This window comes from Leptonotus elevatus, chromosome 6, assembly GCF_054856555.1.
Source record: "Leptonotus elevatus isolate MCC_2025b chromosome 6, RoL_Lele_1.0, whole genome shotgun sequence".
Taxonomy (NCBI): Eukaryota; Metazoa; Chordata; class Actinopteri; order Syngnathiformes; family Syngnathidae; genus Leptonotus; species Leptonotus elevatus.
Window position 1 is genome coordinate 22,886,565 of NC_141244.1, and position 14,125 is coordinate 22,900,689.

Here is a 14,125-nt window from a genome sequence, read left to right on the forward strand (position 1 = left end):
CCGCTTGTCCTCACAAGGGTCGCGGGGGTTGCTGGAGCCTATCCCAGCTGGCTTCGGGCAGTAGGCGGGGTACACCCTGTACTGGTTGCCAGCCAATCGCAGGGCACACAGAGACGAACAACCATACTCACAATCACACCTATGGACAACTTGGAGTGTCCAATTCACCTGCCATGCATGTTTTTGGAATGTGGGAGGAAACCGGAGTACCCGGAGAAAACCCACGCAAGCACGGGGAGAACATGCAAACTCCACCCAGGAAGGCCGAAGCCCGGACTTGATCTCACAACCTTTGCACTGGGAGGCGGACGTGCTAACCAGTCAGCCACCGTGCCGCCCTAATTTTGTGAACTGAGTAATACAAAAATGCTAAATTAGCTAATATCAACGACTGAAAAGTACTTTTTTTTTTTTAGATTAGAAAGAATCACCAGAAGATGTTGTTTTTTTAGACAATGCCATTCACAGTACGTCATTTTGACGTATCTACTTCTTGGGTACCGTTTAGTGCGAAGTGCTACCAGTTTGATACCCAAATTCTGAAATAACAAATTTGCTCAAGTTATTTGGGGCTGAATCATCTCCTCATTGTTATTGCGCCTGTCAACAAATGGTACGGTTTGGTCATGCGCTGCACTACCAACCTTCGAACTATACAAATTTTTCCCCCAATATTGTTATTTTAAAATTTATATCAATGCAAGTGTGATTTAAAAAAAAAAAAAAAAAAGAATAGCAACAAGGAAAGTTAATAAGAGCTGTATGGTAATTTGTTGCATCTCACTGGGGAGCTATTTTTTGGAACAGGCACTCATGATGTGGTCCTTGGGGACTACTTTGTACCCGCAGGCATCATTTTGGTGACCCCAAAAAGTAGAGTACGTATATCTCATTATTTATTGTGGTGTATAAAAATATCATCAAAATAAGTCATCCAAAAAATATCCCAAGTATAGTCCAGATAGCTGAAAAATGTACTCTTCGCCGCATTTGTCGGCCACCATTGCGCCTGAAGAGAAATCTGACACCTGTCAGAGACTGAAGGAGTTGTTTGGATTCTATCTGCCGAGGTCGACTTGCTCCCCTTCAGGGCTGCAAATGTTTGTTGCTCCCAGGAGGGAGGCGGATGCACACAAATGCACCTTGTTTGTGTCATCCGTGAGGCCTCCATATTCAAACGAGTGTGACAGCCAATAGACTGTCATCCCAGATGTGCACCTAAATAGTCAAATCCCCCTCTGAGGGGTCTTGACTACCGCGAACAAGGATGCAACTGAATCTTTCTCGTTTGATCAACTCGTTCTCTGTTCTGTGAACAGATAAGCACAGATTTTAGCTGATTAAAAAAAAAAAGTTAATGGTGGCTGTTTGGATCGGTCGGCCGATTATTCGGCCCAGCCCATGTTAGGATGGTGAAGGACTGGGTTGGATTGGTTTACATTATTTAGGAAAATTTCTGCTGGTATTAATATCGGGTTAGGGTTTGGTTTGTCCATTCTATCCTCATACACTTGCAGATTCCTTACGGTCTCGTTTCAGTTCTCCTTCCATGCCTCCCTTGCACCCACTCTCATCCCTCGTTCCAATCACCCCACACGATCCCTCCCTTAATTTCTCTCTGCATCCTTACCGCTGTTGCTTCCATTACGTTATTCACTCCGTCCCTCGTTCATTGCGTCCTTCCACCATCCTTACCTTGTTCCATCCCCAGCAGCTTGATTCTACGTTCCCTCCGCCCATCCATCATTCCACCCCTCCATTCCTCATGACAACTTTCACTCCTTTTCGTCATTCCTTTCCTCCATTCAACTTTTTTTTCTCACTCCATCGGTCGCCGTCTCCCCATTCGCTCCCTTGCGCCACTCCTCCCTCCCTCGCGCCATAATGTCCCCTGTCGCCCATTGCTACCTTCATCCCTCCTTCCCTCGCTACCCCTCCTTCTCCCTCCCAGCCACTAATCCCTCTTCACACAGCAATCAATAGAGCGCTGCCGAGTGCAGGGAGGGAGACTCCACGTTCTCAATGCAGCACTTGTGCAACCTCAATGGGCAGCGCTAGATCACCGACGTCGAATCGAGTACGACGGAGAGATGAGAAAATACCGTTCTGCTGTATTTTACCCCCGCTCTTTTCCTCCCACTGCTAAACACCGTAGCGCTCCTGAGATCAATAAAATAGTTAAACTATTACTTGGTTTCGTACAAGGCCCTGTGGAGGCCCCTAAATGCACCCTGTGTACTAGTAATTTGACAGATTTGCAGGGCTGGGGTCTGTCATTGGTCCTAAAGACGAGCTTCACAAGTACAGATGCGCCCCAAGAGGCAAACAACTCATCCTCTGGTGACAATATTGTGACAAAAAGCAACAGTCAAACAGAAAAAGAATAACAAGAAACAAACTTGTAGAGCGCTTGTTTCTCTCGGTCAGCGCAGTAACACTATTGCTTTCAGTCACGGCAGAGGTATTTTGAAGGGTGTACAACGTTGTGGCTATTCCTTGGTACTAGGAACTTTTGGTAGACCATTGCACGTTCGGACTGCTATTTGGTATCGGTCTGTCATGGTGAAGAAGAACTTACCAGTGAATCGACAGTACATTCTTGAGAAGCTCCGGGACTCAGAGTTGAGCCGTTGCTCCTCCAAGTTGAGAGGAGCAAGATGAGGTGGCTCGGGCATCTGATCAGGATGCCGCCTTGACACCCCGGTGAGGTGTTCCGGCAAATCCCAAAATGAGGAGGCCCTGGGGAAGACCCTGGACACGCTGGAGAGACTATATGGGAACACCTCAACCTCCCTCGGAAAAGCTGGATGAAGTGGCTGGGGAGAGGGAAGTCTGGCCTTCTCTGCTAACGCTATTGCCCCCGCGACCCAACCCCAGATAAGTGGAAGTCATAGTATGTATGTTTGGACTTTACTGACTAAATTTAGCCCCAAAAGAAGACCCGAACTACTTCAGAGAGGTCCAAGAACTTTTGGGGTGAGATCTGCAGCTGTAAACACAAGACTGGAAGTTACATGGAATTCCATCTACCAAGAACTGAAAGTTTTAGAAAATTTCACAATGAACCCAAAATACAAGATAACTTTTAAAAACTGTTCACTGCACTTTTTTGTACAACTTGCTGTAAACATCTTGATTGACTCATGGACCAAACCCGTTCTGAATTAAGCCATTCAGAAGTTTGAGTAGGTGAAATTCCGTTCACCTGTAAAGGTTATTATAATGCACGTCGGGTTCATTTTGAAATTTCACCTGACCTCTGTGAGAGTTAGTCAGAAGCTGCAATTCCGTTCTATATGATCTCTCATCCTTGCCAGGAATACTCTCGTGGGCTTTCCTGCTGTTTATTACACTAATATATACTTTTTTATTTGGAGAACATGGCAAATGTCACGATATTAAGTCAGAACTGTCATAGCGTGCGGATACAAGGTTTTCATTGAATAGAAATGCTATAAATACATACAGCACGCGGGAATACTCGCTGTGTTTTCTTTTATGAAGCACATTCATAACACGTTTCTTTATTGACTGCCACCCCCGATGGCTGATTTGAGCCATTTGTCAGCGGGGGAAAAAAGACGCTGACATTTTTTCTTTGGAAGCCGTGTGCGTACAATGCACCGAGTTCTCACCGGGTCGCTCTATCTGGACGGATTTCTGTTCAATTTGCCTTCATTAGGTTTTTAAAGGGTACATATTATGGAAAATTGACTTTTTAATTGCTTGTATACAAATAGTCATGTCTCTGGAGTGCCTGCTGCGCATCAAGTGTGAAATTAAGCAAGCATGTAAATGTCTGCGTAGATTCTCAGTTCAAACCTACTAACACCCTCAGACAAAAAACTGGTTCATGAACTAATCTCTAGAGCAAACTCGCAAATGTTGTTCACGCGGCGCAGTGTAGTGAATGCAATGACGTGTACATTGAAGAGAGCGAGCAAACCTTGTATAAACGCATGGAGAGCCGTTAAATAAATACAAAATAAAAAAGATGTGACAATTCTTTGAAGGCAACCATGTCCAAATTGTGGATAGGAAGGAATGCTGATGTGGAAAGAAGTATGAGAGAAGTCATCTTGGTTAAACTAGAAAGGGTCGAGGGACACCAGGGTCGTCGGTCCTTCACCAGCCATATCTGGCAAAAACAGCAGCAACCAGAGACGTAAAAAAAGAAATAGAACACCAAAGAAGCCTTTTAGATTAAAAATGAAACATCTTCAACATACAAGACGACGAGTCCAGTTGCCTCGATTCAACCGTTAGCGACAAATATTTTTGTTTTTATGCTGATTTCTAAAAACGTCTGTAGTGAGACGCTATGAACTTCCGCCACGTATTAGACCCAACTTTCTGGGTTACTTTGTACAAAACAACCCTGCTGTGGTTGTTATGTACAAAATGACCCCAAAATTTGAGTCAAATTCATTTAGTGGTTCGGTCCATTTTTGCCCCAACTGCTTTTAAAATGTAACTTTAAAGGAGACATGAATTTCCCGCAATTTAAATCTCAGGTGTCTTAATATGCATGATTTTGTCCAATAGCCCAAGGACCAAGATTTATTTGGGTTATTTTTGACCCAACTGTTTTTAGACTGTGGGCTATTCTTCGAAAAACTGTTTTCGGTAAATAATGGAGCAATCCACTAATTGGATCAATTTGACTCCCCAAAATTGGGTTGGGTTGTTTTGTACAAAGTAACCCGGAAAGTTGTGTCAAGTAGAGGAACCAACCCAATTTAAATTGGATTGTTTTGTACAAAATAAACTCGAAAGTTGTGTCAAATTGATCCAAGTAGTGGACCTAACCCAATTATGACCCAAAACTGTTTTGAATGAATAGCCTACACTCTCAGCAGTTTGATCGAGAATAACCCAAACCTGACCAAACATTGGGTTGTTTTGTGGGTTACTCACTGAACCCAACTTTTTTGGGGTTATTTATTTAAGCCAAACAATAGGATTAAACAAACAATCCAAAATGTTGTGTCTGAGTCTTTTGACTGAATTTGGCTCCATTTTGATGCGACTGTTATGATGTGGACTGATTTGGTGGCTTACACTTAAGTCTCCTAAGTGGGGAAAAAAACAAACAGGCAATTACTGGCCGATGGTGACAAGATAAGACGAAAAGTTGTTACGGCACAGAAGTCAACCGAGTGTCTGCGTTTGTTTGCGTGATGGACAAGTGGACAACACAAGCTGCCATTTTCCGACACAGTGGAAAAGCAGCGCTAATGAGCACAAACAGATGTTTTGGGGACAATGGACGCCGATTTCCATCAACGTGCCCAAAAGCGCACAAAGCCAACATTCCCGACAAAGTCTCAAGACAATGCCGAGCTGCGTAGAAGGAGAAAAAAAAAGAAGAAAAAAACCCGGATCTCATTTAGCTTTGCAGTCATAAGCCTTCACAGCAAGCACTCGCTCGCTTACTAATTCCCCTCCGCTGGAACTCGCTTTGCACTGACAATGAAATATTTTTCTGTGTGTGTGTGTGTGTGAAAAAGGATGTCAAACGGCAGGATAAGAGCCTTTTAGATGTAGTGACTGAATGGAGGGCAATTAGCGGTAAGCAATCTGAGGAAAGGCTTTTGTTGTTGTTTGTGTTGTGACTTTTGCAAACAGACAAACAAGGCGCGACGACGACTTGGACGACAAGCTCAAAGAATAAACCTGTGAATTGTAATCGGGTTACACTCATCAAAGATGATCAATCGTTGTGTTCTATTCATAAAGGACGATCATGTAAACAAGAGGACCTGTTGTTGAAAGCCATCACAATAGCACAATAGTTACACGAGATGAAAAAAATAGCTTGGTAGTTTTTAGCAACATGAAATTTGGAAGCATATTTCTAACATGAGGAGATGTACAACAAAAGTCTCAAGGAAACATCTTTGTAAAACATACAGGAAGAAGATGGTCATTTGAGTTTGAAGTCGCCATTTCGGGCTCGATTCTGCAGTTTCCAGTCCTTATTGGATGAACTTGTCCAAGAGATTCTGCCTGAACGCTGCTGAAATTTGATGAAATTTGATTAGGCCTCTCAATGATTAGATAGGTGACGGGCAGGGTTAAGAGGGTTACTTTTAAAATGTAATCCATTACAGTTACAAATTACCTGCTAAAAAATGCAGTGAGTAACATAATCCAAGTACCATAATATTAAAGTAATGTAACTGGATTACTTTTGGATTACTCCAATATTGAGTATGCTCATAAAGACAAAATAAAAATAAATATCACCACAATACATATTCTTTACAACGTGCCCCTGCTGTTTGCGGGTGATAGGGACCCGGGCAGCCTAAAAATAGCATGTAGGCTTTTGATTGATTGATTGATTGAAGGCCATATGCTGTTTTCGAACTGTCACTGAAAGCAACCACACCTCATAGATAGATCGATAGATCCAATGAAGATGATGATGTGATCAGCTGCAAAATTCCTTTTGTCCTTTTCTCGCTCTCTCCTTCTCTCTCTCTCTCACTCTTTCTCTCCCCCCCCCCCCTTCTCATTACATTAATTTTTTTTTGCAATCTGATAACGTAACGGCGGTACATGTATTCCGTTACTCCCCAAGCCTGGTGACGAGCTAAGACTGATACAAAATTCAGAAGAAAAAAAATCATGTTGTTTAGTTGCATTCAAAAATAAATGTTATGGAAACATGGCTTGTTGAATTTGAAAGACACAAAGCACAGCACCGTAGAGCAGCCACAGCCCTCGAAAATGTAATATTCCGACCCTACACGCCCATGTCACTCACCAGGCCAGGCATTTTCAAGCCACACATACTCAAAGTCACAGATATATTGCGGAACGTGAGGATGGCAACACCAAGCAGACAATACATTCATGCCTCAAGCACATTTTGTTAATATTCAATAGCTGCAGTCTTAAATTGTCCATCATAAGAATCCCCGCGGCCCAAATGAACTGGTGGTCGGCCATTTTGGGCAACTTTAATGATCTATCCCTATTTTTTCATATTGGACCAATATTGACTGGGTTCTTGCTTACCCATCACTTCACAACTTTTCAGTGTTTCCACTTGAGCTTTTGCGTAGCCGTGCTGACAATCAAATAAATGAACGCCATGAAAACAATAGCTATTGCTTTTGCGAGGCTAATGAATACGAACGCAAGCTTGTGTAATTCATTTGCCACACGCAGAAGTCTCGGTTCACGTATGCAGGTGCGTGCGTGAGGGAATTGATTTGAAGTGTTGTGTGTGTTTGCGGATTTCCGTCTGTTTGTGTGCCGTTTTGGAAGCGGGCCGGCTGTGCCCACAGACACGTTTACAGCTGTGCACAGCCTTCATTTGCATTCCGAATTGCAGTCGGCCCACATGCGTGTGTGTGCGTGTTTGGCTGCGAGCACCCTAAAGTGCCACAGCACAGCAGCATTTGCCCCAAAAAGCAAACACATTTCTCAACCAGACATAAAAAAAGAACACCCCATTCACCAAGAAAGGTTAGAAACGCGCAATCTAATGACATCCAGGAATGTCACACGTGATTCATACTCACGTTCACATGATCATTTGGAGTCGTCAATGAATTGAATAGGAATGTTTTTGGAATGTGCGAGGAAGCCACAAAAGATCAGGGAGGACGTACACATACATTTCCACACAATCCATACTAGAACCCCCAACCTCAGAACTTTGAGAGATGTGCATACCGATAGTCTGCCAAGCCAACGTAATTGGTTAATTACATTTGTTTTATTGGCCAGCTGTCGCACAAACTATGTTTAGCTATCTACTTTGTAAAATAATACAACAATCTATTTTGCGGACCCTTTATGGACCCCAGTGTGAGAACCGTTGCCCATGAGACGGTTACAGAACTTAAGCCGCTGACGAATTCGCCGGCTGGCGTCCCTAGCGGAGTCTCAGGCCAGCAAATCAAGCGGCGACTGAGGTAACTTGTAATTAATCGACATCGCCGGCGGCTAATTTGCCTTTTCATTTATCTCAGCACATCGGCATTATTTTCCTATCGTGCTCTTTATTTCCTGAGGACGCGCACCGTTCCTATTGTGGCAGTTATTAATCTTTTACGGGCCCGTCGCCGACATAAACAGATTCTTAAGTCACCGTAAGTTATTAGAGAGACGTCTCCTCGGAGCTGGTTGGATTGGATTAATGCTCCTTCATGTGCAGCGGGCGGGGGAGAAAAAAATAACCGTCGCGGCTCGCTATTTTGCTGCACAGTTGTGTGTGTGTGTGTGAGAATTTGCTATGGATTTTTCCATAGATTTTGTCACATTTCCACACGGAGAGCGAGAAGTTTATTTCTCTTTGTTGGGATTGTAGCCAATGTCAAATAAGTCCATTATGGCTTCACTATTCATAATTTGTAACCTAATTATAATTTACAGGGAATTATAATATACAGGGCAGCACGGTGGACGAGTGGTTAACAAATTAGACTTCACAGTCAGTACAAAGTGAAAACAGCTTGCAATATTTTTTTTAGAAATAGGCACCTGACGAACACACCAGAGAGCAAAGCTATTCAAAAAAATTTTTCTTATAACCTGACCCATTTCAAGCAAATCTACGCAGCATGGAGGTACCTGCTTTCTATCTTGTTGGTTCCCTCTTGACAAAAAATGATGAGCGAGCGCCTTCGTCGTTGGCCGCGCTGAACAACGGGTGCCTCGCACGTGATTCAGCGCGCTCGATCGGGCGTAAAAAGCGCCGCTCGCGACTAGCGTCTGACCTATTGCGAAATAGGAGGGTCACGAACTCTTGACTGACAGCCTCGCCGAGTGACAGGAGTGGGAAGGACGCGTTGTCTTCAGCTGTCACGACAGACATTCTTTTGTTGATGCGGATGTGCGCTTCGGGTCGCCTTCTCACTCAAAGGTGAAATTCGTCTTCATCTTCAGTGTTGTAGTGAATGTGTGGAGGGTTTCATGGAAAAATCTCTTTTTTTCCTGAAATTTTGTCAGACTTGACATATAAAGAACACGGGAGATCGTTGTCACATTTAAGGCATGGCTAAGACGGTTTTATTCTCATTGAAGCTAAACGACCGACCAACTGGCTAATCAACAGACTCCGCAGCTGACCAACCAACAACCTAACCAGTCAAACAGATCGAGATAAAGTAACTAACAGACCAACCAACTCACTGATGGACCATCAACCAACCAACCAACCAACCAAACCCTTGACCAAACCAACGATCAACAAACTTACTCACTGACTGATCAACAAACCAACTGCCCAAACAACTGGTTGACCAAACAACCAACTAACTGACTGATGGACCAACCAATCAACCAAAGGCTCGACCAACCCACCAATGAACTCACTGACCAAATGACCAACTGAGCCACTGATGCGGTAAACCAACCAATCAATCAACACATGGACCACCTGACCAACCAACCAAACGATGACTAAATCACTGGTTCTCAACCCTGGTCCTCGAGTCCCCCTATCCAGCCTGTTTTCCATGTCTCCCTCAGCCAACACAGCTAAGGATCATTATCGGGCTTCATACAGGGCTTGTTGATTGTTTGAAACACCTGTGATGGCTGTGGGAGACATAGGCTGGGTAGGGGTGCTCGAGGACCGCGGTTGAGAACCACTGGACTAAATGACGGCTACCAACAAATCAATTCCTGATGGACTGGTCCGCCAACTCACAAAATGACCGACCAAACGACAAACCATTAACTAACCAAACAACCCCAAAATTTACTGATGGAACAACAAACCAATCGACAGAGCAAACGACAAACTATGACTAAAAAGCTAACTAACAAAACTAACCAAACTAGAGATGGACCGACTGACCTGTTAATAAACCAAGTGACCAAACTACTGAACAATCAACCAATATACTGATGGACCAACCAAACAAACAACTGAACGACCGAAAGGCCAAACCTTCTTTTCTTTTCTTTTTTTTTAAACCAACCGACTGTCCAACTGACCAACCAACCGATAGATCAACAAATCTACCAATCAGCAAAATTGCAGACCAACTCACCAACAAATCCACTTTTGTTCACAACCTCCCTGGCCAAATGTTTTCTCTCTCTATCCAAAAATATTTTGTTTCTTTTTCCAATTGAGTTGTAATTGTGACATCAAACACAAACCTGGTGCCGACTTTATTTCTTCTCACTCTACTTTCGCTAAAATATCCTGTTACTTTCCTCACCTCGTATTTTTTTACAGCTCTTTTTTTTATGCATTTTGATCGCAGCCCCTTTCCTCTTATCCTCTGCGCTCCTTTCGCAATGCCAGCGCTCATCTCCTCCATCCGCTAATTCAGCAGCTTATCTGAGCACCGGTTCCACAAAGCTGCATGATCCCTGTCGCCTGGCAGCCCCCACTCGGGAATCATGAGTCAGTGCGCCATGATGGATGGCGGCGGTGGAGGGGATGGGGGCTTCGTGGGAAGGGTAAGGAGCTTGACAGACGGTCTGGGGGAGTCTGAACTCGAGGGGAGGATGTTGGGACGGCTGGTGAGTGGCGAACAGATGGCGGAGGATTTTTGGCGAAAGCAGGCGGAGAAAGCAACGAGAGCTTCCTGTTGGATGCGTAAATCTACCATTTTGGTGGGTTCGAATAGAGTTTAAGTTTTCATCTGCTCGCTGATTTTTCTTGTCACATGTCGCTGCAGATTATGTTAGGAATAAAATTTTAAAAAAACTACAATTGTTCCCAACAGTAGAAAAGATAGCAAGAATATATTCTGGGGGTTTGGAGTCTAATTAGGTCGTTGGAAATTCAGTACACAAGTCCACACTGCCGCAGACATGAATCAGAGAGGAGATACTTCATCATCTGGAAGATACTTGGCAGAGATCTCTGTGGCTCTTATCGTCTTGATTGTTGTAGCCGAGCTGGACAGATTTATTCTCTTTGCAACTGAACAACCAAATCAACCAAATCAACCAACTGGTAAAACAACTGACTGGACAAGCAACCAACTCATTGACTAAATGACCAAGCAAGCCACCGGTGTCCCAACCAATCAACCGACTGATCCCCCCCCCCCCCAAAAAAAGACAAAATGTTAATATTATACTCTGAAAAATTGAATATTCTATATCATGGTTCAACAATTCCAGTCCTCCAGGTTCCGGAGTCCTGCAGGTTTTAGATACCAACACACCTGATACTAAAGATCAGGATCGTTATCAGGCATGCTGATCATATGAATCAGGAGTGCGGAAACATCTCAAACCTGCAGGACTCCGGACCTCAAGGACCGGAATTGGCGAACCCTGTTCTATGTGGTTCATGAAAGAATCGCCAATAAATAAGATAAGACCTTATTTCTAGCAGTTTGTAGTTTCTAGGAAACACTTAAAAATCGTGCAGATTGTCAGCAACAAGACTGAAAGGCCATACTTCGTATTTGCTCCCTTTTCCACGTTTTAGTGTCAAACTATTGCGCTCAATCTCCTCTCGGCCAAAATACGCATTTACTGTCTGTCACCCTCATACACAAGAATATAAACTGCCCTCACCTTCACCTCACCGCGGCGTACAGACCGGCAAGCAGAGAAGGTGCGCCAACGCTTTTAATACCTTAACCCGCCGCACGGTAAATGCAGTGGATATAAAAAGTCTGCACACCCAACACTCATAGAAAAAGGTAGATAAAATAGTTATAAACTTTTTCCCGCCATTATTGTGACCTATTTGATTGGTTAATTCTGAACTCAGCCGCAACCCCAGTTGTGAGGGTGTGCTCACTTGTGCAACCGCATTATCTCAGTTGTTTACTTTTACTTTCCCTCTGTTAAATATCCATTTTCTAAATGAGTTGTTCAGGTTATAGATCACATTAATAGTGTAAAAAACGTGCGAAATTATTTATCTTGGTGCCATTTTTTTAATATCGCAAATACCTGGCATTTAAACAAGGGGTGTGTAGACTTTTTATATCCACTGTTGCTTTACTCTGTGGCTCTCCACTTGATAGCAAATCCTTGTCTCGTGTCACTTCATCTGCACGATATGCCTCAGGCAACAAGCAGAAGCCCCTAACCTTGTCTTTGGGACAAACAAAAAAATAAAGGGGGGGTGTAAAGGGGGTGGGGGTGCTTACAGAAGTGAATGCTCGAATAATTCCTACCTTACTTCACTGCTAAGAGCTGGAGAGCTTTTAATGGGAGATTCCATTAGGAAGCATTTACTCTCCCGCACTATAAATTCTCCCTATGCATTTTTTAAAGGAGCATTCTGCCGGGTTTCAAATTGTAATGTGCTCTTGTTATGGCCGGCGATGACACCGCAGTCATTGCTATATTCCAGCGAGGAACATTAAAGAATACATTTGAGACCATCCCTATCCCATTACAGTTTGGGTCTTATCAGTGCGACACAGGTTGCAATTCCTTAAGGATGTGTAAAATTGGACTGAGGGATGTCTGTCAAAGACATAATTGATTTTGAAAAACAGGCAAATGATAATGCGGTCAAATGTCATTTTGGACAGTCAGTTTTGCAGATCGGATGCTTTTAACGTCTGACCGATGAACCAGGCGACAGGCCAAACAACTGAACAAAAGATCATCGAAACAACCGACTGACTGACCAAATGATCAACCAACCTATGACACTATTTGACTTAAGACCAACAAGCCGCCAGACCAACCAATCGCCCGGCCACTCATCCAAACAACTAACATATCAAATAACTGACTGGCAGAGCAAACAAACAACTTAGTAATGGACCAATCAACTAGCCAATCAATAACCTGAACGACTGACTGACCGACCAAATTACCGATCACCCAATCAACCTACCAAACAACCAGTTGATTGATCAACTAACTAAATGATCAACCAACTGACCATACAAAGGACTAAATGACTGACAGACAGATGGATCACTAATAAATTGACCAACAAAGAAACCAACTAATCAAACACCCAGCCAAGCAAATAACTAACAAATGGACCAATAAAACAACTGTCCAACAAACCAACTATTTCACTAACAGGCCAAACCAAACAGCCAAGCAATTAACTCATTCACTGCCATTGACGGCTATAGACGTCAAAAATTCATTGAAACTATTTCTAGTACTTTTACCCCCCCCCCCCCCACACACACACACACTTTTGTTAACAAGAGTATGAAAACCTAGAAAAAAAAAGCATTGTACATTTAGAACAGATATAACATTTGTGATTAATCTTGAGTTAACTAGTGAAGTCATGTGATTACTTATAATTTAAAAAAATAATAATAATCGCATGATGCCCCTAATAAAAGAAAAGAAAAGGAAAGATTATTAACAATTAGGGGCGTCAGACGATTACATTTTTTATTGTAATTAATCGCATGACTTCAATAGTTAACTCACGAATAATCACAAATTTTATATCTGTTCTAAATGTACAATAAAACAATTCTAGGTCATCACACTCTTGTTAACAAAAGTGGAAAAATGTGCAACTAATAGAAATGGTTCAAATGAATTTTGGACGTCAATAGCCGTCAATGGCAGTGAATGAGTTAACTGAACAGACTATTGGACCAACCAACCAACGGACTAGATGACTGAGCAACCAAACAACCAACCACTCAACAAACTGCTGGACCTACCAACCAACCAATAACCAATGAACTGACAAATAAGCCGACAAACCCCCAAAATAAATCAACTTAAAAAAATTTGATTTTAGTACAAAATGATGGGCTCTAATATGGAGCCATGATACTCTTGCTGTTTTATCTCCATGTGCATATTTTGCGTTTCTTCTGCCAGTGTTCCTTTACGTTCAGAATAGCCTGAGGTTATACTGAATGATTTATGAATTGCGGAGAGATTTAACATGCCGAAATAGAAGCACTTCACGCTGTTTTACGATAACCTCTATAGTGAGCTACAGTGTGTATAGTTCCCGTCTTTAGGTTAATTGTGTTGACCCAAGCTGACGCGCTCGTGGGAGTTGATACACTTTGAGGCCGGGCTAACTTTCACCCCCCACCCGCCCTCCAACTTATGCTTCTCTTCGCAAATAAACACCACCCTCACAATATTTACACCTGCTTCTTTTTTTTTTAGCAAGCGTTCTGATAAGTCTAGTGAGTGACATGAATGACAGTCATTGCATAAAAAGTCAAATGAA

At 42.9% G+C, this 14,125-nt stretch overlaps 1 protein-coding gene and 1 long non-coding RNA gene across 3 annotated transcripts in view; one reads left to right on the forward strand and one right to left on the reverse strand.

Annotated features, from left to right (window-relative positions):
• LOC147172778 (uncharacterized) overlaps window positions 1–14,125 on the forward strand; it is an 80,227-nt gene that overhangs the window by 45,359 nt on the left and 20,743 nt on the right. The window lies entirely within an intron of this gene.
• The window catches only part of iglon5 (IgLON family member 5), a 139,008-nt gene that overhangs the window by 33,235 nt on the left and 91,648 nt on the right, over window positions 1–14,125 (reverse strand). The window lies entirely within an intron of this gene.